Source organism: Bos grunniens, chromosome 7, assembly GCF_055505025.1.
Source record: "Bos grunniens cultivar Pamir isolate PY7600 chromosome 7, Bosgru_T2T1.0, whole genome shotgun sequence".
NCBI lineage: Eukaryota > Metazoa > Chordata > Mammalia > Artiodactyla > Bovidae > Bos > Bos grunniens.
Window position 1 is genome coordinate 36,995,555 of NC_141171.1, and position 27,855 is coordinate 37,023,409.

Consider the following 27,855-nt stretch of genomic DNA (forward strand, 5'->3'; position numbering starts at 1 on the left):
ATTTCCTTTGAAAAAGCAAAGTAGAATCAGAGGACAAAGAAGATATTCAGATTTTGAAGTGTTCTTGAAACACCAATAAATCTGACTTTAAGAAAAAAATGAATAATTTTATGGTTAACTTTAAAAATAATATTCTTTAAGTTTACACTCAGGGACTGCATAAAATAGACAATGGTGAGCTTTCATAAAAATTAATTGAAAGAGAAATTACAAGGAGCTCACATCTGTGCCATACACAATTTGTTTTCATTTCATTCAAATCATTTAAATTTGGGGGGAATTTATATGTTATGATTCATTTCCACACAAATCATAAAAATACACTGCATGATGTATTTTCAAGAGTGTCTAATAAGGTTTTATATTTTTTCCTTCAATCACAGAAAGAGGCATATTGCCAAGAAGACAAGAACTTATACATGGTGTCTATAACTACTGCTCACCTGCTCGGGGGTAGAAAGTTTGTGGGCTACTGGGGAACAGTGGTTTGAAGAGTAATAATGTACCTATGGGTACACCAAGTTTGCAACATTTTCTGCTCATGGAACTGGTGGTGTGGTGAAAATCTAAGAGCATTAAGCAAAATTCTTCTGGTTGGTTCCTGTACATACATACCTAAGTGACCAAGTATATAAAAGGAAATACTTTACCCATGAGAAGTAACTATGCTTTGTAAATTATTTCCTCTACTTGAAATTAATATCTTTTTCATTGGTCAGTTTCCATTCCACTTTTAAGTGAGATTTTTATTTCTGGAGGCAATGTGCTCACCTTCCCTATAAAGAGGTCTACCCAAATTCATCAGGTACATTAAGAGTAAGAGAACCTTCTGGTCCACAATGCTCAAAGCTTATCAAGAAAAATGGTGGCAGAGAATCCTTCTAACAGTCTCACTAATTCACCGTACTGTCATCAGAACTCAACTAACCAATTGCACTCTTCTCTCCATAGATTATAGTACCTATTCCAAGCCACTAAGTAATCTGCCAGTGGAGAAGCAGCAGTCTCTAACTCCTGATGCTTACACAGTCTGGCCTGACTTAACGGCCATGAGTCTGACTCTCGTATTTTGTGTCCTAATATTCTCCAGTATTACTACCTAGAGTAGAAGGAAAGAGGATGAAAGATAGCTTTGTAATCAATGACAGGATAAGGTGAGGTTGAAATAGATACCAAATAAAATTATATAAATTATAATCATCACAATTTGGTATTTGAATTATACCCCAAAACTGAGCCCATGTATTCAGAAAAGATCCAAAATTTAATTAACAGAAAGCCTAAGAAAGTCCTGTGCTCCAGATTTTATATTTATGAAGGTCTTTTAAACACTTAGGAAGCCAAGAAATGGACCTCCTTGACTTACTGAGATGGCAGCAGGAGTGAATGCAGCCTGAAGGGAGGTCCATGTGACATGGAGGAGAAACTCAGAGCCTCACAGAGCTTTGGATCAGGCAGCTTAACTCTGTCCTAGGGCAGGGAGGAGGGAACCTTATTTGAGACTGAATCATGGAGTCAGAGCTCAGAGAGACATAGCTGGGAGGAAAGATTTCCAACTGAGAACTGCCAGCGAGTGTCAATCACTTAAACTCCTTTATCTCAACACTTCTTTTTAAAAATTATCAAGCCTCCTCAAAGAGAAATTTTACATGGGTTCTTTCTTAGCATTTACCATGTGCTTAGTTGCTCACTCATGTCCAGCTCTTTGTGACCCCATGGACTGCAGCACGCCAGGCTTCTCTGTCCATCACCAACTCCCAGAGCTTGCTCAAACTCCTGTCCATCAAGTCGATGATGTCATCCAACCATCTCATCCTCTGTCGTCCCCTTCTCCTCCTGTCTTCAATCTTTCACAGCATCAGGTCTTTTCTAAGGAGTCAGTTCTTCACATCAGGTGGCTAAAGTATTAGAGCTTCAGCATCAGTCCTTCCAATGAATATTAAGGACTGATCTCCTTTAGGACTGACTGGTTTGATCTCCTTGCTATCCAAGGTCACTCTTAAGAGTCTTCTCCAACACAACAGTTCAAAAGCATCAATTCTTTGGCACTCAGCTTTCTTAGAGTCCAAATCTCACATCCATACATGACTACTGAACAACACCATAAGCTTTCACTAGACAGACATTTGTCAGTAAAGTAATGTCTCTGTTTTATAATATGCTGTCTAGGCTGGTCATAGCTATTCTTCCAAGGAGCAAGTGTCTTTTAATTTCATGGCTACAGTCACCAACTGCAGTGATTTTGGAGCCTAAAAAAATAAAGTCTGTCAGTGTTTTCCTGTCTATTTGCCATAAAGTGACAGAAGCAGATAACATTCAAAAAACTAAAATCATGGTAAGTTTTAAGCCAGCTTTTTCACTATCCTGTTTTACGTTCATCAAGAACTTTTGTTCTTCTTTGCTTTCTGCCATAAGAGTGGTATCATCTGCATATCTGAGGTTATTTATAATTCTCCCAGCAATCTTGATTCTAACTTGTGTTTCATCCAGCCTGGCATTTCACATGTTATGCTCTGCATATAAGTTAAATAAGCAGGGTGACAATATACAGCCTTGACATACTCCTTTCCCAATTTGGAACCAGTCTTTTGTTCCATTTCCAGTTCTAACTGTTGCTTCTTGACCATCATACAGATTTCTCAGGAAGCAGGTCAGGCAGTCTGGTATTCCCATTTCTTGTAGAATTTTCCAGTTTGTTGTGATCCATGCAGTCAAAGGCTTTGGCATAGTCAATGAAGCAGAAGTAGATGTTTTTCTGCTATTCTCTTGCCTTTTCAATGATCCAACAGATGTTGGCAATATGATCTCTGGTTCCTTGGCCTTTTCTAAATCCAGCTTGAACATCTGGAAGTTCATGGTTCATGTACTGCTGAAGCCTGGCTTGGAGAATTTTGAGCATAACTTTGCTAGCATGTGAGACGAGTGCAATTGTGCAGTAGTCTGAACATTCTTTGGCATTGCCTTTCTTTGGGACTGGAATGAAAACTGACCTTTTTTAGTCCTGTGGTCACTGCTGAGTTTTCCAAATTTGTTGGCACATTGAGTGCAGCACTTTAACAGCATCTTCTTTTAGGATTAAGCTCTATAGCACCTATGAGTTTGAAATGCCTACTTTTTAATGAATTTTTCATTTAACATTTTAATTAAAATTTCTTTGAGGATGGATATTCAATTTAAAGACATTTTTGGCATTTAAAGAGTTGATCTAATGTTCTCACTGGAGAACAAATGCAGTAAATATAGTAAACAATACAGTAAAATAATAAGAAACATTGTATGACATCCAACTAGACATGCATTCCCAGAACAAACCCTTGGTAATGGATTATGGTATTAACACACCAGTATCCCTTTCCTTGAAGGACTACCTCTTCCCCATTCCATGTTATTTTAACTGTTGCCAGTAGAGAAGGACACAGAGACAAAGCCAAGAAAACAATTAAGTGGGCCTTTGACTGTGTGGATCACAATAAACTGGAAAATTCTGAAAGAAATGGGAATACCAGACCACCTGACCTGCCTCTTGAGAAACCTATATGCAGGTCAAGAAGCAACAGTTAGAACTGGACACGGAACAACAGACTGGTTCCAAATTAGAAAAGGAGTACGTCAAGGCTGTATATTGTCACCCTGCTTATTTAACTTATATGCAGAGTACATCATGAGAAATGCTGGGCTGGAAGAAGCACAAGCTGGAATCAAGATTGCCGGGAGAAATATCAATAACCTCAGATATGCAGATGACACCACCCTTATGGCAGAAAGTGAAGAGGAAGTAAAGAGCCTCTTCATGAAGGTTCGACAGAAGAGTGAAAAAGTTGGCGTAAAGCTCAACATTCAGAAAACGAAGATCATGGCATCTGGTCCCATCACTTCATGGGAAATAGATAGAGAAACAGTAGAAACAGTGACAGACTTTATTTTGGGGGGCTCCAAAATCACTGCAGATGGTGACTGCAGCCATGAAATTAAAAGACACTTACTCCTTGGAAGAAAAGTTATGACCAACCTAGACAGCATATTAAAAAGCAGAGACATTACTTTGCCAGCAAAGGCTATCTGTTCAAGGCTATGGTTTTTCCAATGGTCATGTATGGATGTGAGAATTGGACTATAAAGAAAGCTGAGTGCCAAAGAATTGATGCTTTTGAACTGTGGTTTTGGAGAAGACCCTTGAGAGTCCCTTGGACTGCAAGGAGATCCAACCAGTCCATCCTAAAGGAGATCAGTCCTGGGTGTTCATTGGAAGGACTGATGTTGAGGCTGAAACTCCAATATTTTGGCCACCTCATGCAAAGAGTTGACTCATTGGAAAAGACCCTGATGCTGGGAGGGATGGGGGCAGGAGGAAAAGGGGATGTCAGAGGATAACATGGCTGGATGGCATCACCGACTCAATGGGCATGAGTTTAAGTAAACTCCAGGAGTTGGTGATGAACAGGGAGGCCTGGCATGCTGCAGTCCAGGGGGTCACAAAGAGTTGGACACAACTGAGTGACTGAACTGAACTGAAATGAGACAGAGGTGAACATGCAGCACTAAGGTCAGAGTTCTCTCCTGGGTTACCTGCAGAAGTTCTGGAAGAAAGAAAGTCTCATGCCGCTGACATCACTGAGTTTGGAAAATGTCAATATCAAGCTGTTTTTAGCCATCTTCCCTCTCCCTCAAAGGAAGGTGTCATCAACTGTTAATAGATAACTGTGCCACATCAAAATTTAAGAGTCTTATTTAAGTAAGGTGTGCTGTGCTTAGTCATCAGTCATGCCCAAATCTTTACAACCCCATGGACTGTAATCTGCCAGGCTCCTCTGTCCATGGGGATTCTCCAGGCAAGAATACTGGAGTGGATTGTCATGCCCTCCTCCAGGGGATCTTCCAAACCCAGGGATCAAACCCAGGTCTCTCTCATTGCAGGCAGATTCTTCATTGTTTAAGCCACCTTCCCTTATGCCAATTCAAATTGGACTGCATGAAACTAAAAGTAGTTAGGAACCTTTCAGTGATGGGAGCTGGGATAAAGCTTTTTATAGAGAATATATAGAAACAAAGCAAGGAACTTAACTGACTGTCTATCACTTAGGCAGTTGCCTTGTCTGGGAAAGCCTAGTTGGCTGTTTGTGGTTAGTTGTTCTTAAGCTTCATTCTCCCAGACTTGAGTGCAACCACTTTGACTTACATAGGTTACCAAGGCATTAGAACCACCTAAGGCTAATAGTGTCCCTGTTTAATTACTTTAATATAACACACAGGGAGGAGAAGAACTGAAAAACAAAAGGACACATTGTTCCAGCCCATGAATACTTTTATGTCCAAAGCTAAACTCAAGCCTGCACTGATTCCATAAACCAATATTAAGTCTAGAAGGATTTCAGTAGACTTCTTCAATTCTATCTGAAAGTTTTCTATTAGAGTTGTCTTAGCAACATTCATGAGTAAGAGTAATCTGTTTTATGTAGAAGCAGATAGGTGGGTATTGATTTTGTCAAGGTAGATTTCCTGGTGGAGTAGGGTGGGGAGGGAACCACATAAAACAACACCAGAATAGCAGAAATAATAAAGGGATTATTTGTTGCATAAAGATTTAAAAGAATTCCTCTGTGAAGGCACACAGTTCAAATCTTTTCAAGGCTTTTTAAAAAAATATTCTCAACATTTTCAGGATTATTCGTCTAGTCAGTTTAAACTTTCTAGGAAAATACAAATAAAACTAAGAAAAAGTTTTTAATCTAAGTTTTACATAAAGTCCCCTATTTTTGTATAGATTCTTGATATCTTCTCTAACTTTATGTGTTTTACATTTCTCTTTCCTAATTAGGTTCTTGGGCATTCTTTTCCTTGATTAGATGAGCTAATGACTTAATGATACTAAGATCCAATTGTTTCATTATAAAAATGATTATGTACAATACTATTTTTCTTCTAATTTATCCTAAGCCTAATTTGTTCTTAATCACTTTCTTTGACCTGCATGGTTAATTCTTTGATTGATATTTAATTTCCTCTCCTGAGAATCATGTCAACAACTAGTCCCCCATAAAACCTAGTTCCACCCATATTCCACTAGCTCTTTTCTAACTTTTTCTTTAGACAATTGATCCTTTCAGCTGGCATAGCTGATGCTCTCCTATTTTTTTCCTGTGGTTAGTCAGAAAGAACATTTCTTAATTCTTTCAGAAAATCATTCAGCCAGGTACCAACCTTAACAGAAACACAGATGGATCAAATAAGCCACCTTGGATTCAAACCCTGCACGATCCGGAAAATAGCTCCAAGAAACATACAAATAATTCTGTCAAAGTAGAAGCCAATTTGGGACTTGGGAAAGAAAGCTAAGACCCTTGCTAAAATATCTTACATCACTTCACTTTGGGTACTGGGTTTAATCCTACAAGTTTATTGAATTAAATGTCCATTAATCTGTCTTTAATACTGAAATTGCCAAAATGCCTCAATCTGTTAATGGAAAAAATTACACCAACACATCGAACAGAAAACCAAGGATCTGTTCAAGGGAAAATTGTTTTTGTAAGAATTAAGTATGAAGCATTCAGCCATTTCTAAGAGGCATTACAAAATCAAGGAAAAAAAAATCTTAAACAGTTTTACTGTCTATGAAAGAGTATTTAAAATAGCTATGGTTTTCCCAATAAAAATGTGTAGGAGACAGGTCTCTAATGTAAACGTATGGCTCCCTGCAAGTTCCAAGGGTAAAAACAAAATGCTTCAAGATTTTGTACTATGGTCTGTACCCTGATATAATTATCAAAACCAGAAGAGTTTTCAGTCAGTTGAGTTGGGATTGCTAAACCACAGGGTTTTGTAATATATTCAGATGATTTCCAAAGAAGCATTTCCAGAATATTGTGTCATTAATACAAGGGGTAAAGTGTCCCCAGAAGGCCTCTGACAAGATAGATCATAACTTCTTCCAGAGAGCCATTCTAGTCTAATCTGCTGGTGATCCTGAGATTGTGTGCCTGTGCCTAAGGATGGGCAACCCGAGAGAAGGGCCATGACTGAACTGGATTTCTTTTGTCATGACACCAGGAGGAGTTCATCTGTTCTTGCTTTCTGTTTTAAATAAAGAAGAGGAAATTATTCAGCTCTGGACAAACTTCTACCACTCCTAAACTCCTCTGTGATTACAGCTGAACAAAAAAATTCATCCTCCCTTTCACAGAACGAGACCGCTGTCTCCTGTTCCTGGGTATTCAACAGCTGCTGTCTGCTGTGCCAGGGGAGAGGGCTGCCATTCAGAGATTAATTGAAGTAATTTCCTTAGAAACAGTAGAACTTGTGTGACTAAGTCAGACTGCAAGGGCCAGATGAACTTGGTAAAATCATACCCAGCCTTCATTTACTTACAATAGAATCTTAGAAATCTTCCAATCCAGGGTGCATCTTGGTAATGTTTTCAAGGCGCATTTTCCATAGTATATTTGATTTGAGGTTACCATTCCCATTTTAGATATAAGAAATCATAACTCCAAAAATAAATAAATGACTCAAAGTTACTGTTAGTTTCAAGACCAGTAGTAGGCCTGCAAGTGTCAAAGCATATGCCTTTTCAATAGCATCTAAATGACAGAACTACACAGATGAGGAGCAACTAGAAAAGAAACCAACAGTACAATTTTTTCTGAATTAGCTCAGATAACACAGGTCTTACATTCATTTCCTTTCCTCTCCATCCTTCAAATTCAAAACTCTTTCTCCCAGCTCCAGGTTCTTCTGTACAAAAGGATATCATTACAAAACATTTTCTTTTTCTAGTTTATTTAAATATGAGTCTATGTGAAGAATAACAAATGACAGCATTTACTGAACGCTTAGTATGTTAGGCATTGTGGTAATCACTTTGTATTTATCATCTACTAGGTTGGCCAAAAAGTTCATTCAGGTTTTTCCATAAGATGGTATGCTGCTGCTGCTGCCAAGTCGCTTCAGTCGTATCCGACTCTGTGCAACCCCAGAGATGGCAGCCTACCAAGCTGCCCCCGTCCCTGGGATTCTCCAGGCAAGAATACTGGAGTGGGTTGCCATTTCCTTCTCCAATGCATGAAAGTGAAAAGTGAAAGGGAAGTCGCTCAGTCGTGTCCGATTCTTTGCGACCTCATGAACTGTAGCCTACCAGGCTCCTCCATCCATGGGATCTTCCAGGCAAGAACACTGGAGTGGGTTGCCATTTCCTTCTCCGATAAGATGGTATAGAAAAACCCAAATGAACTTTTTGGCCAACCCAATATTTTAATTTCCCCAAGAGCCCTAAGTGACACAGTAACCCCCGTGTGAAAAGATAGAGAATCAAGGCAGAAAGCTGCCTTAAGAAGCTCACAAAGATGGGAGGTGCTAATGTTGAGATCTGAACTTAGAAGAGATTTGGACTCAGATTCAATGGTGGTTCCATGTATATTTTTCAGCTCTGGGGTTTATGGCGGGGGGCCGGGGTACATTTAGGAATAAAAGAAGGACAGGAAGGGAGGGAGAGATTAGAGAGAGTTGAAGAAGGACAGAGCCAAGTGCAGACCAGAGGAGTAACACTATCTAATCTAACAATTTATATTGTTAACAATAACAAAGAGACTGTTGGAGAGTTTGGAAGATTAGATTTATAAAGCTAGTTTTTGTTGTTGTTGTTACTTCAACACAATTGTTTTTTGTTTTTTATTTCTCTGTGTTACTCTGGTATTCAAATAATGGAACCAGGACTCAGAGTCTATCAAAATACAATCAACTAGCCATTATCTAAAAGATTGTAGGGGCTTGTCAAAACCTCCTTTTAGAACAAGTTTTGCCTCAAATATGGAGTTAATTTGTATAAGCGATAAAAAGAATTAATGACCATCATTTACCAAAAACAAACACAAGAAACCAGAAACAACAGAAAAACTGTGTTTTGAAAACTTGGCAGCTAAAGCCATAAAGATACATTCTTCCTTGCTTTGGAGAAGGCAACCTCCTTATTTAATGTAATTATTTGTACTTAGATGCATGAAATACCCATCAGTCTCACTTGATCTGTTTCAGAAGTAAAAGACAAGGCCAGAGCAAGGCTGACAGCACAATGGTCTTGTCCAGCAGCAGCCAGGACTGAGAGTCCAAGTGGTTATGAAAATCAGCATGAATACTGAAAGTTAAGGTGCAAGAGGTCCTAGACCAAAGTGGTTAATATGATGGGAGACTCAAACAGCTATTTGTTCACATAAGTGAAACCTAGATGCCAGCCCGTTTTCTGACCAGAAGGTTCCTGCAATCCCTCCGATTTCCCTGCCCTTCTCAATTCTAGCTTCAATACTCTACTCTATAGATATTTACATCAATACTCCTCTCTTTAAACTTGTGGCTTCTTTCACCCCTCCCCTCCACTCTGCATCAGATGTAGACAACTTAGTTCTCACACACATCAACACACACAGATGCCAAAAGCATTTCTATGTAGTACACATCGCTAAAGACTTGGGCAAACAGGTGGATTTATTTCCTAGCAACTAAAATAAAATCTACAAGTTCTCCAGCCACCTCACCACGTTGTCATCTACTTTCCCCTCATTCCCAGTCCCTTCACCAAAACTCTACCCCTGCACCCCCATCCTTCCAAATCCCTGCTTAATTTGCATGAACAGCAGATTAGCAATCATAATATCTGCAATTTACATGCCAAGGGACTCAAAGTTATTTTGGCATTTGTATTTTCTAAACAAAGACAGACTCCCACCTAGTGTTGGAACCACCCTTATTACCTTTACCATCGGTTTTACTTACCCAGGGTCAGGAAGATCCTCTGGAGTAGGAAATGGCAACCCACTCCAGTATTCTTACCTGGACAGTTCTATGGACAGAGGAGCCTAGTGGGCTACAGTCCATGGGGTTGCAAAGAGTCGGACACGACTGAGCTCACATGCACACAAGGTCAAGTTGTCTCCTGATTTTTCCTCTTGTTTGCTGAATCCTCTTCTTTCTGACCCCCAAATGTCAGAAGGACACCAGGATTCAGTTTTTTGACTTCATTTTCTATTTATACTCTATTCCAATGTTTCTCATGAAGTCTCAGGACTTCAAGTGACAAATATAACATTTGGGAATCAATAGTTTATCTCCAGATTTCATCTCTTCATAACCACTGATTTCTATACCCAGTGATGTCCCCTGCATCTCTCCTGGATGTCAACTGTATTCTTTTTTAAGTGAAGTGAAGTGAAGTCGCTCAGTCGTGTCTGACTCTTTGCGACCCTGTGTACTGTAGCCCATGAGGCTCCTCCGTCCATGGGATTCTCCAGGCAAGGATACTGGAGTGGGTTGTCATTTCCTTCTCCAGGGGATCTTCTCAACCCAGGGATCAAACCCAGGTGTCCTGCATTGCAGGCAGATGCTTTCACCTCTGAGCCACCATTGCTTTATAATATTGTGTTAGTTTCTGCTGTAAAAATCAACCATATGTATACATATACCCCCTCCCTTTTGAGCTTCCCTCCCACTCCCCAAACCCTCCCCTCTAAGTCATCACAGGGCACCGAGCACTGTGCTCTATAGCAGCTTTCTGCTAGCCATCTATTGTACACACGGGAGTGTATATGTATCAATGCTCCTTTTTCAATTTGTCACACTCTCTCCTTCCCCTGCTGTGTCCACAAGTCCATTCTCAATGTCTGCATCTCTATCCCTGTCCTGCAAATTGGTTTATCAGTCCCAAAAACAGTGGTTAGATGCTACAAAGGAGCTGGAAATGCCTTAACCATATGTGTGTTGTCAGGCCAAGGGCTTCGTGCATCTCTGTCAAGGGAGTACTAACCTTTCCTCCTTTCATATAACTCCAAAATAGTATTCTGGATTATAGTTCCCCAACCTAATTTTGGGCTTCCCTGGTGGCTCAGCATTTACCATCTGCCAGTGCAGGAGCCGCAAGAGACGGGTTCCATCCCTGAGTGGGGAAGATGCCCTGGAGGAGGAAATGGTAACCCACGCCAGTATTCTTGCCTGGGAAATATCATGAAGAGAGGAGCCTAGCAGGCTACAGTCCATGGGGTCGTAAGAGTTGGACACGGCTTAATGACTAAACAACAACAACCTTAATTCTACCCCAAGGTTATCCATTCCAGTAAATAGAACCATCATGCATTCAGTGGATCAGATGAAAGCATAAAAGTCCTATTTAACTGCTATTTTCTTCCCAAATTTGATCCCACCTGCCAGAAAAATCCAGTGGATTCTGCCATCAAAACTGTCAGTCTGATCACTTATCCCTACCTCCACCACTAAATTAATCATCATTATCACTGACCTGCATATTTTAATAGCTGCCTAACTGCTCTCTTTTCTCCATATAGTCTTTCCCCCCTCCGTACAGTTTAATCTCTACACTGAAGCAGAGTGATTCTTTCAAAATATAAATGAACATGTGCCACTTTTCCTCAAAACCCTACAACAGCATCCCTCTGTGCGTGTGTGTGCGCTCAGTCGCTTCAGTCATGTCTGACTCTTTGAGACCCCATGGACTGTAGCCCACGAGTCTCCTCCGTCTATGGAATTCTCCAGGCAAGAATACTGGAGTGGGTTGCTATTCCCTTCAGGGGATCTTCCTGACCCAAGGATGGAACCTAGGTCTCCTGTGTCTCCTGCATCGGCAGGTGGATTCTTTACCACTGAGCCACCAGGGAAGCCTGACATCCCTCCACACAGACTGAAATCTCAAGTCCTTGCTGTCTCTCATGCCCTACTTTCTGCATACTCCTCTGACTTTGAAGATCATTCTCCAGGGTTTCTCTTATTTCTGCATGTCTTTGCAGGTAAAGCACAAACTGCACTTTGTTCCAGACTATATTTAAGGTGCTTGTATAGCAAAGAGCCTTAAAAATTGAGTGCCTGCCTGTGGAGCAAAGGGTAAGCATACTTACTTCCCATTATAAAAGATTTGGGTTCCATGAACTCAGGGTTCTTCACCTATAACACAACCCATTGAATGAGCATCACCTTTTTCGTGTTGCCATTTGTACTCATCTCACACGCTAGTAAAGTAATGCTCAAAATTCTCCAAGCCAGGCTTCAGCAATATGTGAACCATGAACTTCCTGATGTTCAAGCTGGTTTTAGAAAAGGACAAGGAACCAGAGATTAAATTGCCAACATCTGCTGGATCATGGAAAAAGCAAGAGAGTTCCAGAAAAGCATCTATTTCTGCTTTATTGACTATGCCAAAGCCTTTGACTGTGTGGATCACAATCAACTGTGGAAAATTCTGAAAGACATGGGAATACCAGACCACCTGATCTGCCTCTTGAGAAATCTGTATGCAGGTCAGGAAGCAACAGTTAGAACTGGACATGGAACAACAGACTGGTTCCAAATAGGAAAAGGAGTACATCAAGGCTGTATATTGTCACCCTGCTTATTTAACTTATATGCAGAGTACATCATGAGAAACGCTGGACTGGAAGAAACACAAGCTGGAATCAAGATTGCCAGGAGAAATATCAATAACCTCAGATATGCAGATGACACCACCCTTATGGCAGAAAGTGAAGAGGAACTCAAAAGCCTCTTGATGAAAGTGAAAGTGGAGAGTGAAAAAGTTGGCTTAAAGCTCAACATTCAGAAAATGAAGATCATGGGCATCCGGTCCCATCACTTCAAGGGAAATAGATGGGGAAACAGTGGAAACAGTGTCAGACTTTATTTTTCTGGGCTCCAAAATCACTGCAGATGGTGACTGCAACCATGAAATTAAAAGACACTTACTCCTTGGAAGGAAAGTTATGACCAACCTAGATAGCATATTCAAAAGCAGGGACATTACTTTGCCAACAAAGGTTCGTCTAGTCAAGGCTATGGTTTTTCCTGTGGTCATGTATGGATGTGAGAGTTGGAACATGAAGAAGGCTGAGCACCAAAGAATTGATGCTTTTGAACTGTGGTGTTGGAAAAGACTCTTCAGAGTCCCTTGGACTGCAAGGAGATCCAACCAGTCCATTCTGAAGGAGATCAGCCCTGGGATTTCTTTGGAAGGAATGATGCTGAAGTAGAAACTCCAGTACTTTGGCCACTTCATGCGAAGAGTTGACTCACTGGAAAAGACTCTGATGCTGGGAGGGATTGGGGGCAGGAGGAGAAGGGGACGACAGAGGATGAGATGGCTGGATGGCATCACTGACTCGATGGACGTGAGTCTGGGTGAACTCCGGGAGTTGGTGATGGACAGGGAGGCCTGGCGTGCTGCGATTCATGTGGTTGCAAAGAGTCGGACACGACTGAGTGACTGATCTGATCTAATATACAAATAGCACCAAAAAATTTTGCTGTCCTAGCTAATGGTAACTGTCCTTTGTCTTTGCTTCAGGAGTATTATATCTTCAACTAGCATCCACCCAACTGTGGCAAACTAACTTAATATCTTGTAAAGAAAATGTGACTCATTAATTTTAAATCCATAACGTAACCACCCAGTCCATAACCTAGCCACTCTACTCAAAGTCTTAAAGTGAGTAATAAAAATGGATACACTGCTATCAACTCTCCAGGGGTAAAAAGAGAATACAATAAATACTTGTATGCCAATAAGTTAGAACCTATATAAAACAGACAAATTCCTAGAAACACACCAATTGCTATGCTAAAGCTGATTCAAGAAGAGAGGAAATCTGAATACACCCAAAAAAGTAGAGGGACCGATTCAAATCACAAACTTCCAACAAGAACAAAAATGTCAGACTCTTAAAGGAAATTTCAGTGTAAATCTTCAAAGCTGACGTAAGCAACAGACTCTTAAACGTGACACCTAAAGCAAAAGAAACTAGTGGATTAAAAAAAAAGACATCAAAATTAAAATTTTTATACAAACAACATTATCAAAAAAGTTATTATTTACAAATGGTATTTGACTGAAGTCTAGAATTCATAGGCAAAGGAGTTGAATAAAATACACAATAGCCAATAAGGTGTGAAAAACACTCAGAATCATTAGGCATCAGGGAGATTTTTTAAAAAAACAACACTGAGATACCACTCCATATACCCACTAGATGACTATAATTTTTAAAAGTTACAAAATAAAACTTGTTGAAAGGATACATTGAAATTATAATCTTAATGTAGGCAAAAATGTGTACTAGAACAGACACTTGAAAACAATTTCACATTTCTTCAAAAAAATTAAAGTTATAATCCCAGAAGTGCTATTCCCATGTGTATACCTATATACCCAAAAGATTTAAAAACACAATGAGGTATCACCTGATACCCATCAGAAGAGCCATCATCAAAAAGTCTACAAACAATAAGTACTGGAGAGGGCGTGGAGAAAAGGGAATCCTCCTACACTGTTGGTGGGAATATAAAGTGGTGCAACCACTAAGGAAAACACTGTGGAGGTTTCTTAAAACACAGAAAATAGAGCTACCCTATGATCCAGCAATCCCACTCTTGGGCATATACCTGGACCAAAACCGTAATTCAAAAAGATACAGGCACGTCTAAGTTCATATCAGCACTATTGACCCTAGCCAAGACCCGAAAAAGACCTAAATGTCTATCAACAGAGGAATGGGTAAAGATGTGGTACATATACACAACGGAATACTATTCAGCCATAAAAAGAACAAGATAATGACATTTGCGCAATATGGATGGACCTAGAGATTATCATATCAAGTCAACTAGAAAAAGACAAATATCATGAGATCACTTACATGTGGAATCTAAAAAGATACAGATGAACTTAGTCACAAAACAGAAATGGACTCACAGACTAAGAAAACAAACTTACGGTTGCCAAAGGGGAAGCACTGGGCTAGGGTGGGATAACTTAAAAGGTTGGTATTAACATACAAACACTATATATAAAATAGACAACCAGCAAGAACCTACCTTATAGCACCTTCTATAACCTTCCTTATAGAACTCTACTCAATATTTTGTAATAATCTATATGGGAAAAGAATCTGAGAAAGAATGGATATATGTATAACTGACTTACTTTTCTGTTCACCTGAAACTAACCACAACATTATAAATCAACTATACCACAATAAAAATAAAAACTCAATTAAAAAATAGATGTTCATACAAGAGAGTATATATGAATGTTCATAGTAACATTATTGATAATAGTCAAACATTGGAAATAGTCTATTATAGAAAAATAGACAATATGTTGTACATTTACTGGAATGCTATCCAGCCATAAAGAGGAATTAAGTAATGACACATGCTACAATGTGGGGGCACCCTAAAAGAACATTATGCTAAGTGATAGCAGACATAAAATCCATCTGTAATATGATTTAATTAATATGGAGTGTCCAGTAGAATAGGCAAATCCAAAGAGATTAGCAGTTGACAGGAGATGAGATCTGTGATTTCTTTTGAGGGTGATGAGATGTTCTGGAGTTAAAAAGTGATGTTTGTGCAACATTATAAATATAATAAAAAGCCAGCTTATTATAATTCATTATATGTATTAAATAATTATTTATTTAAATAAAAACTCATTTAAATAAAAACTCATTTAAATAAAAACTCACAAAACTGTCATTTTAAAAGACTAAGACTTTCAATATATTATAAATTAAATATAAATAATTGTAAATATAAGATATTTTATCCACAGAACCTAGCACAGTGCCCAGCATCTAGTATGTACACAAATATAAATTGATAAGTAAATCAAAGATGTCAAATCCAAAGAAACAGATTAATTCAGATCGAATTGTACACATACTGAAGTTCTACATGCCAAAACATCAGTCCTAGGAGACTAGATTAGACGGGAAGAATCCAGTGGTGCGCTAGTAAATGTTTGACAGTCAGTCTTCTCTAAGGGAGAGCCTGGTTTGTAAATACTCTCAACTTGGCTGGTCTCAAACTACCTACCATCACTGAACATGGCGATATGAGATTTGCACAACATCGGCTTTTGTGGGCTAGGACAAGCCAGCTGCAACACATCACGAGGAAAACTCCAAGTCAGGGAGTAGAGAAAGAAGCACTGGTGAGCAGTGTTTAGAGAGCTTGTTTCCTGGGACTGAGGCACTTCGCTGTCTGCACAGTTATGAATTATAATGAAAAAAATATTAGACTCCTACAAGCATGTACTATTCTTGATTAAGATGCAAGCACTTCCTCACAAAGAGGGGGTGGGAGAAAAAAGAACAGCCACTACCTTTGGTCACTGCATCTTTGATCCACATAGGCACCTGCTGGCCGACACCTACAGACACATCACAGACAGTCAATACAGATTAGAGCTCTGCTTTCAGAAACACAGACTCACTTGCAGGAACACTGTGGAAGCAACTCAGGTCTCAGGGCACAAGTGAAATTTCTTTGTGTTTTAAAATAATTTTATACATTAAAATTATATGTCCATCCTGAGCCAGAGGATTCAGCCTGCCTGTTCCACACCTGCCTGTTTATGGCTCCAAGTGGTTAGGCTTCCAGATGACCATCTGAACTGACTTGGAGAAAGCAGTCTAAATGCCCATGTAACATCTTCTGAATGTGTTAAATTTATCAGAATGTGTTAGTTTTAGAGGCTTCCCTGGTGGCTCAGTCTCGTAAAGGTCACCAGAATCTATCAAACCTGAGCAGGGAATTCTTTGGCTCAGGGTGGAAGGGTAACCAATGTATCCCACACTTACTGAATGAATCAATGGTTTGCAACAGATTGGTCTGGGCAGTGGAAGCACAGTTCTAAGCACAGTATATGACATGCAACTTGTAAAGTGATTAAGATATCAATAATAAAAGCCCTCAGAGCCTCCAACACACACACACACAGACACAGAACCTTGCTCAAGCATATTTATCATGAATTCAGCCCACTGGTGAGCACCAAGATAAAAGTTCCTAATACAGCTGCTGCTGCTAAGTCGCTTCAGTCATGTCCGACTCTGTGCGACCCCATAGACGGCAGCCCACCAGGCTCCCCCATCCCTGGGATTCTCCAGGCAAGAATACTGGAGTGGGTTGCCATTTCCTTCTCCGATTCCTAATACAGCACCCCCCCAAAAAAAAAGTCCACTGTACAGGATACAAGCATCTTCTCCCCATATGCATCTCACCACCTCCTCCACTTCCACACACAAGGAAAGGTGGAAACCAAAATGAAGCTTTTCATTAATAATTCACATTCTTAGAAGACCTCTAGCGCTGCAGCAAAACTCTCTCCTCTAGTCATTAATGGACTAAGCAAACTTGACAACTGGATAAGAAGGGAAGGACAATGACAAGCCAGAAGACATGTTAATTAATGGCATGCCTTTCTAAGGATGTATTGCTTTTCTGCATCAGCATCTTAAATAATTGAGCAACCTCTGGAGGCAGTCTTTGGAGCCTCTTTTTTTAACAGCAACAATGTTTAAAACAATTAGAATGAGCAGCTCTAGTCAGTGGAATGGTGTGAATATAGACTTTGAAGCCACAAATTAATAGTGTTTCAACCCCAGAGCTGCAACTAAGTGGATGGAACTTCCTGACCCAACTGTGCAGAAAGACAAATCTTGCTTATCTATAAGTATTCAGAACCACAGGGTAGCAGAAAAGCAGGGGCTTAACTTCAGCCAGCATGTCCCAGTTTACGCTCCTACCAAAAAAAAAATTAGTATTCCTCAAAGATGACTTGGGTTAAAAAAAAAGTTTGGAAAATACTCCATGCTGAATTTTCTTTTTAGAGATGGAGGGTATTAAGTCTGAGAGACTGTACAGAATTAAGAGTCTGACTCTGTTTATTCCATCATTAACCAAACTCATTTTTCTAAGCATATGGCTATATCTTAAGGTAGACAAGCACTTCTCAGAATATAGTTCGAAGGCATTCACAATAGCAGGTTTTTCTAACCCATCAAAAATGTACTTTAAATGTAGCTTCCCCACGTTTACGCCCAAGGGAATCCAGTTGAATACTCCACCAATGAGTAATCCCAATTCTCTAAAAAGGCTCATCGGAAATAAAATGGCCACAGGGACAAATGTTAGTTATGCATGTGTGTGTACCACGTGGGCAGTGACCACGGAAACGGCCCATCATAAAATGAAGAACCAGTGTAGTCATGTATAATATTAACAGCTGTCATGGACTGGAATCAAACTTGCCAAACTTAAACTGCATTCTCATTTTTACTATATAGTATAATGTATATTTATGTATGTATATACACATAGGCACAGAAACACCTTTTTAATTGACCAATAATAATCATTTCCTAAGAACTGCGCCACCCAAAAGCATACCATTCTAGTTAACTGAACAAAAACTTATTACTTGCACCTAAGGGGTGCTACGGAGAAGGCAATGGCACCCCACTCCAGTACTCTTGCCTGGAAAATCCCATGGATGGAGGAGCCTGGTAGGCTGCAGTCCATGGGGTCGCTAAGAGTCGGACATGACTGAGCAACTTCACCTTCACTTTTCACTTTCATGCATTGGAGAAGGAAATGGCAACCCACTCCAGTGTTCTTGCCTGGAGAATCCCAGGGACGGGGGAGCCTGGTGGGCTGCCGTCTACAGGGTCACACAGAGTCGGACACAACTGAAGCGACTTAGCAGCAGCAGCAAGGGGTGCTAAACAATATTAAGATAATGTGGGGGTGCTTAACAGTATTAAGACAATGTGTAACGGGGAGATTTTTAAATTATAACTCCTACCAAAAGGTAAGCTCCTTGAGGAACACATTTTTTTCTTGTACCTTTATGTACTAAAATGAACACATGAGGATGAAGAGGTCACAGACAGGAGAGGACATCAGGTAAGAGGAGAGGTTTTGAGATCAGATAAGTAGCAAAAGCTATTCTTGTAGCTTAACCAACAAAGTAAGCAACCACCACGTTACAAGAGTAAAACTCTGGCAAAGGCTGTACTCAAAATAAACAAATGCAAAAAATAAAGCAACTCACGTTTCTCCAAGTGTGGTCCATGAACCACATGCATTTAAATGATCTAGGCATATCTGTTAAAAACACAGCTATTTGGACCCCCTCCCAGACTTATTAAATCTGCATCTCTGCAAGTGGGTCCAGGAAGCTGAAATTGTCTTCATTTTTTTTTTAAATCAAGATCTCTAGTAGATAATTCCAAGGAACTTCATCACTTGAGACTCACCAAACTACCAGGGAGGCAGTAATAAAAATCTACATCATCTTATGGAGCAGCATAGAGCAACAATGACCTCAAGCACAGAAATGGAACCCAAAGCTCAGACAAGAAGGAAAGAGGTACGGATTATATACAGGACAGCAGCAACTATGTTTTTTGCCACCTTAAGACATATGAAGGCTTTTCATAAGAAAAATCTGAAGTTGATGAATATCCATCACTACACATGTGGGGGTGTTTATATATGTATATATGAAATGTTAATTAAATGTGTACTATACTAATGTTATAAAGAAAGAAAAACATAAAGCTGAGTGCCAAAGAATTCATGCTTTTGAACTGTGGTGTTGGAGAAGACTCTTGAGAGTCCCTTGGACTGCAAGGAGACCAAACCAGTCAATCCTGTAGGAAACCAGTCCTGAATATTCATCAGAAGGACTGATGCTGAAGCTCCAATTCTTTTGCCCTGATGTGAACTACTGACTTCTTAGAAAAGACCCTGATGCTGGGAAAGATTGAAGGCAGGAGGAGAAGGGGATGACAGAGGACGAGATGGTTGGATGGCATCACTGACTCGACGGACATGAGTTTGAGCAAGCTCCAGGAGTTGGTGATGGACAGGGAAGCCTGGTGCGTTGCAGTCCATGTGGTTGCAAAGAGTCGGACACAACTGAGAGACTAAACTGGAACTGTGTGATGTAGATGCCCAGACTGAAGGCCCAAATGAGAATCAAGAACTCTCTTTACCTCCTAGAATGGGCTTGCTGTGCAAAGGACTGGGGCAAACAGCAGTGTCACCTGGTGTAAGCTGGAACTCAAAGAAGAGGGGTCAGAAGAGGCATAGGTCTCCCTGCAGACAGGGGGACCCAGACTAGTAGGCCTGGGCTCACATGGGGCCAAACTAGAGGAATGCTGTCCCTTCCCCTAAGACAAGTTTGAGAGCAGCTTTGCAAGTGGCAGTTAGTCACCTGAGCTGGGCACCTGCATTTCAGGGAAGGCCAGGTGCTGACACTTGGTGTGAAGCTGAGTTTAGCTGCACCCCTTTCTTGCATGGAGGAGAAGCTACCTGTCCAAGAGAAAGTCAAGTTGAGGTGTAGGACCCCTCCCTGGGGTAAACCTCTATTTCCAGCTAACCCATGACTTGACATGCAAAAAGATGACCATGCCTACTCCATTGGTCACTCTTTCCAAAGGCAGAGTCCAATAAATGCACAGAAAGCCAACTAAACAAGAAAGAATCCTATCTCAAGGTTAGAGACCTGTTCAGAAACATACACACATGGGCTAACACACCCACAACTCCTTTCATGATTTATCTTCATAATATGTAATAACTTATGTTTCCCAGGGCTTCCCTAATAGCTGAGCTGGTAAAGAATCCACCCGCAATGCAGGAGACCCCGGTTCGATGCCTGAGTCTGGAAGACCCGCTGGAGAAAGGATAGGCTACTTACACCAGTATTCTTGGGCTTCTCTGGTGGCTCAGCTGATAAAGAATTCACCTGCAATGCGGGTGCCTCTGGGTTCAATCCCTGGATTGGGAAGATCCCCTGGAGAAGGGAACAGCTACCCACTCCAGTATTCTGGCCTGGCGAATTCCATGGACTGGAGTCCATGGGGTCGCAAAGAGTCAGACATAACTCAAAGACTTTTTTATCTTTTCAAAATTCGCCAGTTTTTTCTTGGGTTTTCAATAAGTTAGGTTAAATTCAAGGGCTAGACTTGGTTGTCCAAGTTTAAGAGGCGGTGACAGCATTCCATCAACAGGAAAAAGAATGACCCCAAGGTCAGAAGACCAAAATGAGTCTCATAGGCTACACTTCACTGCACCCACCCTCAAGGCTGCAGGCAAAAGACTGTGCCAGATCCTATCACTCGGTTTTCTCATCTGGAAATGGGGAGGATGGGGTGTGTGATAAGTATTAATTAATGTCTGTGAAGCGTTTTTGAGATCCACTGATGAAAGGGACAGAGCATTATTTTTCTCAGCATGGGCAAACAAACACTTGGTACAAATCCAGCTAAATCATGCTGTGTTAATTACCTGTAAGACTTGACACTGCTGCCTCAAATCTATGTTGCACTTTCCAGCCCTAGGTGGATTAGCACCTGTTGCGTCTTACTGTGAATCACCAAGAGAAGCAAGCAGACATTTGGGTCAACGGGTCTGAGTGTAGTTCATGTAGACTCCTGTTTGCCAGACAGAATTCTTTGAGTAGCAACAACAACAAAAAAAATTTAATGTGCAATTCATTTGGAGTTATAAAGGCAACCTTCAGCAACCATTAGTAAGCCTACTAGTTCAAATAATGAGTGAAACTGAAGATGTCAAACTACAAAAAATACCTTATTTTACTTATCCCCTTTGGGGGATAAGTTAATAATTTCAATATAGTATTATTAGGCTGTTAACTTAAAAACATTCCTTAGAAGTCCCAAACCAGCTAGCCATTTGATTCAACAAACACAACATCCCGAGTCAAGCTGACTTGTATTTCACTTTCTAAGAGAAACTAAAGTGACATATTGCAGCCTCAGAGTAAGGCTGTTTAAATATCATTTTGTGAGCCAGCGGACAAGCAATACTTGAGTTCAGGCAGTGCAAAGAAAACTCAAAACAAAAAGAAAAACAAGTCAGGTTAGAGGGACTAGAAGGGTAGCAGTTACCCTTCAGAATTTAAAGCAAGTAGCAAGCAGTTAACCCTCCAGCTAAATTTGGTTGAAAGCACAATTCGAGACTAAAATATTGAACCAAAAACACTTACCAGCTCAAGAACTTCAGTTTTGTTTTACAGAAGGTGAGCAGGTAACTCTTCAAGTCCTTTTAGAGTCAGAGAAAGCTAGTTTTGACCTAAGATGGTGGGAGAGAATGCTAGCAGAGAAAGGCCCAAGCGTTTTAGCAAAGGGCAGGCATGATTTGAAAGCCTGAAGATCTGGATGTGAAATCAGCATCACTTGAAACTTGTTAGAGGTGCAATTAACAATCCTCACTGGAAACTCTGGGCCTGGCAATGTATGCATTGACAAGCCCTCCAGGTGATTCTGATCTGAAGATTTTTTTTTTTTTAATTCTTATTTTAACCTGCTGAAGTTTGAGAATCAGTAAATTATTTCAAAATGGTATCGCCCTGAACGTGATGAGCCCTACAATTCAATTGGTATAAATCCTGAGAAAGTTAACCAAGTGAGAAATGTAAGTCAAGAGAGCTGTTACCCATGAGACTTGGCTACTTTTTTTCCCCTAGATTTATTTATTTGGCTTAGAGGAGTCTTAGTTGAGATGTTCATTGCGTCACATGGGATTGCGGCAGCCCAGCTGACTCTGGTTGCAGTGGGCGTGGCTCCAGAGCTCAGGGATTCAGTGGTTGCGGTGCTCAGTTGCCCTGCAGCCTGTGGGATTTTAGTTCCCCAACCAGGAATCGAATCTGCGCTGCCAGGTGAATTCTTCACCACTGGACCCTAAGGGAAGTCCTGAGACTTTGCTTTCTTGACTATGCGTGTTTAGTGCACAGAATCTGTAGCAAATAAAGGCAGGGTACTTTTTGCTACCAGAATCATTCTCCCATAGCATGTAAAAATAAATCAAAAGCTGTAAGCAGTTAAGGCAAAGTCCTCCAGCTGCCCACCAGAATACACTGTCCCCACCTAGAGGGGTAGGATAGGCTGGTGGGGTGGGAGGAAGGCTCAAGTGAAGTGAAGTGAAGTCGCTCAGTCATGTCCAACTTTTTGCAACCCCATGGACTGTAACCTACCAGGCTCCTCCGTCCATGGGATTTTCCAGGCAAAAGTGCTGGAGTGGGTTGCCATTTCCTTCTCCAGGGGATCTTCCCAACCCAGGGATCAAACCTGGGTCTCAGATCGAACCCGGGTCTCCCGTGTTGCAGGCAGATCCCTGGTCCCTCTAAGAGACCAGGGATTTCCGAGGATTTCCTTTCCCTGGAAAGGAAGGCTCAAGAAGGAGGCAATACATGAATACTTACCGCTGATTCCCATTGTTGTACAGCAGAAGCTAACACAATATTGCAAAGCAATTATCAGATCAGTCATGTCCGACTCTTTGCGACCCCATGAATCGCAGCACGCAAGGCCTCCCTGTCCATCACCAACTCCCGGAGTTCACTCAGACTCACGTCCATCGAGTCAGTGATGCCATCCAGCCATCTCATCCTCTGTTGTCCCCTTCTCCTCCTGCCCTCAATCCCTCCCAGCATCAGAGTCTTTTCCAATGAGTCAACTCTTCGCATGAGGTGGCCAAAGTACTGGAGTTTCAGCTTCAGCATCATTCCTTCCAAAGAAATCCCAGGGCTGATCTTCAGAATGGACTGGTTGGATCTCCTTGCAGTCCAAGGGACTCTCAAGAGTATTCTCCAACACCACAGTTCAAAAGCATCAATTCTTTGGGGCTCAGCCTTCTTCACAGTCCAACTCTCACATCCATACATGACAACAGGAAAAACCATAGCCTTGACTAGACGGACCTTTGTTGGCAAAGTAATGTCTCTGCTTTTGAATATGCTATCCAATTTAAAAAACTAAATGTAAAAAATGTCTTTTAAAATAAAAATGTTTATAATAATAATATTCCCCCAAAATACACTCTCCCCTTTCTGGGCCCACGCCTGCACTTCCCAGCACCCTTGCAGTTACGTGTGGCATGCAGCTGAACCCTCCCTGGGCATATTAGCAGAGGTGGCGTGTGCCACTTTCAGACCAGACCCATTAACAGCACCCAAGTGTGCTTTGCTACGCTCTTTCCGCATTTAAAGAGACTTCAATGGCAACACTCAGGACCCCCTGGAAGACACGCATTCAAGATGTCAGAGCAGCCAGCAGCCTTGATTTCTGAATCAAAGCATGGAGGAGAGCTTCCCTAGACATAAATTCCCAGCCTGAACCTTTGATAAGAAACAGATCAACTTTTCATTCTGTAACTGACTGAATTTCAGAGACCTATTTCTTTTTAAACCTCAGTTTACCTACCGTAAATAATATATTGGTTCTTAGGTCCATGATCTATCTTCCCACAACTAATATTGTGCATGAGCATGTTGTTAAAATTTACATGTATATTCTGAAATTTTGATACTTCTATAAATCTTTCCCTAGAACTTACAAAGGTACATACACATACACACTCATACACACACACACACACACACACACACTAGTAGGAAGGATATAAATACTGCAGGCCTTACTTTCAATATATGTATATTGATACATTAAAAAAACAAGACATTCAGGCTAACACATGACTTTTCTTTAACCATCATCACATAAAAAACATCCCTTCAAAGAACAGTGTGATATATCAGGAGCTTCTACAGTTACCTTTTCAGAAAAGAGAAAGAAAACCAACTATAATGATCATGCACAATTGAGTAACATTTACTCATCTAATTTTAATGCTCCTCCAATTTAAAACATCAAACTTAAGTTTGTTCAACATAACTGTTTCTACAAGTTGTTGTTCTAACTCCTAAAAATAGGGCCTATTCTTCTTGACTGAATACATTCATGGTCTGTTTGTTTTGAGGTAGTTTAGTCTTGTTCTCATGCAGGTCTGGGTGAGATTCAGTGAAGTCAGTGTACCTATGACACCACATATTCAACTACTAAAGGGAAAATATATGATTGGCCCCTTCCGTCTGTGATGTAAATATGTGTAAAATACCCAGTGACGTAAGTTTGGGGTTCCTTGGGAAAGGAGAGCACTAGGCGGAGTGGATTCTGTACACCTGACAAAGCAGGGAACCCACTGGCCAGTCTCTCCTAACCAGAACAGCACCCACTTCACAAAGCTGACTGTTCTACACTGTTCTACAGTGACTAACATCACAGCCTTCCACATATGTAGGGGGAATTCTGGTGTCATCACGGTTCGGAGGTCAGACAAGCTTGGGCTTAGAAAATCTTGGCCCACCACTTAGCTTTGTAGCCCTGGAGGTTTCTTCTTGGGAGTCTCAACTTTCTTATCAGTAAAACACACCCACTTTAAGTCCTTCAGGGCCCCCACATCATGTGTAAGAAGTGAAATGTTCAGTTCACCTTCCTAACCCGTCACCTCCTCTGTCCCCTTCAGGCACCAGGCAGAGTCCTTGTCTGTTCCTGAATGTGAGCTCCTCTGCCAGCTGTCAGGCCTCCCCATCACCCCGAGACTTCCTGTGTTTAAGGAATGAAAAATCACCTCCTCAGCAAGACACTTCCAAATGCCCCTGGGCATTCAGTTTCTATGCTTTTGTGATCTCATCACATGGGCACACCTTCGTTTAAGGCTTATTATCCTCAGCTACAATGATTTATAATTACTTTGTTTGTTTAGCTTTTTCACCACAAGAGTGTTAACTCCTGGAAGGCATTACCCTTACTCCACCTTAAAGCCTTTAACCAGGTGTTCATTCACTTCCTCATATCTTTGCTCAAATATTAGCTTCTTGCTGAGACCTCACCAGCAATCCCTGTTTAAATGTGCAACCTGGCCTTCCTCCTTCCTTGAGCCCTTGGCCAAGCCCCTAATCCTTTGTTTTTTCTATTCTAACACCTTTTAGAATGCAACATAATTTGCTTATTAGTTATTTTGTTTATTTATGAGGATTTGTCTATCTAAAATACAAATTTCATGAGAGTAGGACTCTTTAACTGTAAGTTATTGACAGATTATAAGCACCTAGAATTATACCTCGGAGAAGGCAATGGCACCCCACTCCAGTACCCTGGAAAATCCCATGGATGGAGGAGCCTGGTGGGCTGCCGTCTATGGGGTCGCATAGAGTCAGACACAACTGCAATGACTTAGCTAGCAGAAGCAGCAGCAGCAGAATTATACCTAGCACATAATGGGGTGTGTAGGAACAAGGTGACTAAGTGAATGAGTGAATTTTTTGTATCTTAAAGGGGCTGGTGGTGGTGATGGTTTAGTCACTAAGTGATGTCCAACTCTTGTAACCCCACGGACTCCTCTGAAAATGGGATTTCCCAGGCAAGGATACTGGAGTGGGTTGCCATTTCCTTCTCCAGGGAATCTTTGCAGCCCAGGGATCGAACGTGAGTCTCCTGCATGTCAGGCAGATTCTTTACAGACCAAGCCATCAGGGAAGCCCCTTAAAGGGCCTAGAAGCTCAATAACCATCCATGCATTGAATGAATGTACAAAGGCCTGTACCAAAATAGTTTTCACACACAAGAAAGAAGGAATCAAATGAAATTGATCAGAAGAAGAACTAGGCCCTGAGCTGATTTTCTCTTTTCCTTGAGAGAGGTATGGCTAAGAGCATGAACTCAGAGAGAGAGAGGGCCGAGTTCTACTCCCAGCTGAGATGCTTTGGTTCTCTTTAGCCTCTCCTGATCCTTAGTCACCTCAGTGTTTGGTAATATTATCTACCTCTCGGGGCTGCGGTTCAGAGATTACACTCTCCAAGCACTTAACCACAGATTGCTGCACATTGCAAGTACTTTGTAGATAGTAGCTGCTATTATGATTGCATGGTCAGTAATGAGATGCTCTTAATATGACAAAGACCTATCTTTGAGAACCAGAAGCCTGAGACTATGTTGGCCACAGCCTTACACTCTGTTCCTCGAGGTGTTGACTCATATCTCTAGGGTAGCAGAGGAGGGGGCCATAGGCATTTCTTTGACGTTCACTGTCCCCTTTCTCCTAACACACTACCTCCTAGACAAGAACAAAATGAAATTATGTGTTCTCCAAATAATCACCAAATCAAACTAAAATCCTCTAATTTTACTCAAGTAGTGATAATTATTTATTTATTTTTGTTGCACTCACACACTTGGCCATCCACTCCACAGTATTTACGGATGCTCACCCTTATGCTAAGCACCAGGTGTAACGGCAGTGGATCAGTGAGACCAGGCAGCGGCCGTCAGAGCTTCCAATCTAATGGGGGTCACAGGCAATAAGCAAGCATACAAATATTGAATCACAAGCTAGAACAGATGTTCTGAAGAGAATAAGCGAAGTGTGTTGAGCGATAATGACAGAAGGTGAGGATAGATCTAATTAAAATGGTGTGGAGAAGAGGAAGTTACCTTTAAAAGTGAGTAATGTAGCACATTATAATAGTGCCAGATTTGCAGCTGGCTATTTCTTACCAGCGGAGAAGGCAATGGCACCCCACTCCAGTACTCTTGCCTGCAAAATCCCACGGACGGAGGAGCCTGGTAGGCTGCAGTCCATGGGGTCGCTAAGACTCGGACACGACTGAGTGACTTCCCTTTCACTTTTCACTTTCATGCATTGGAGGGGGAAATGGCAACCCACTCCAGTGTTCTTGCCTGGAGAATCCCAGGGACAGCAGGGCCTAGTGGGCTGCCGTTTACAGGGTTGCACAGAGTCGGACACGACTGAAGCGACTTAGCAGCAGCAGCAGCAGCAGCATTTCTTACCAGTCTCTCTGCGTCTCAACTAGACTGCAAACTCTTCAGTGGCAGAAAGGTCTGAAACTAGGTCTATGAGTTCTACACTTTTTTGCGCAGGATTGCACATACCTTAGGGGCATTAAATAGTGCCTATCGAGTGGGTTTTTACTGACCTTTAGTATATTCAGGAGAGAATGGAGAAATGAGATTACTAAAATCTGTAATGTTATAAATGCTACAAAATTTTAAATGTAGTGTCACATCTGATTAATTTTTTTAAACCTCTGAATTATTTAGTTTAATTGTTATAGACCATTTTGCTTCTCATACTGAAAATAGAACCATTTCTTTTATGTTTATAATTGTCGTAAGTTATTCAGAGTGTTAAATAGAT

General features: G+C 41.0%; 1 protein-coding gene and 1 non-coding gene across 38 annotated transcripts in view; both read right to left on the reverse strand.

Annotated features, from left to right (window-relative positions):
- The window catches only part of LOC147369038 (uncharacterized), a 1,156,454-nt gene that overhangs the window by 887,122 nt on the left and 241,477 nt on the right, over positions 1–27,855 (reverse strand). For 15 of the 37 annotated variants that reach the window (XR_015167144.1, XR_015167141.1, XR_015167138.1 and 12 more), the window contains exons 1-2: positions 21,848–22,103; positions 21,127–21,272 (exon numbers count right to left, since the gene is read on the reverse strand). The exons of 6 other annotated variants lie outside the window; for them this stretch is intronic. The gene's annotated coding sequence lies outside the window, so the exon portion shown is untranslated. Of the gene's footprint in view, positions 1–21,126; positions 21,292–21,847; positions 22,107–27,855 lie in introns of those variants that run through there. 16 more of the 37 variants (XR_015167166.1, XR_015167165.1, XR_015167148.1 and 13 more) reach the window with 15 other exon arrangements.
- LOC147369039 (U6atac minor spliceosomal RNA) lies at positions 10,688–10,811 on the reverse strand. The gene has a single exon (XR_015168704.1). It is a non-coding gene; the product is annotated as a U6atac minor spliceosomal RNA (small nuclear RNA).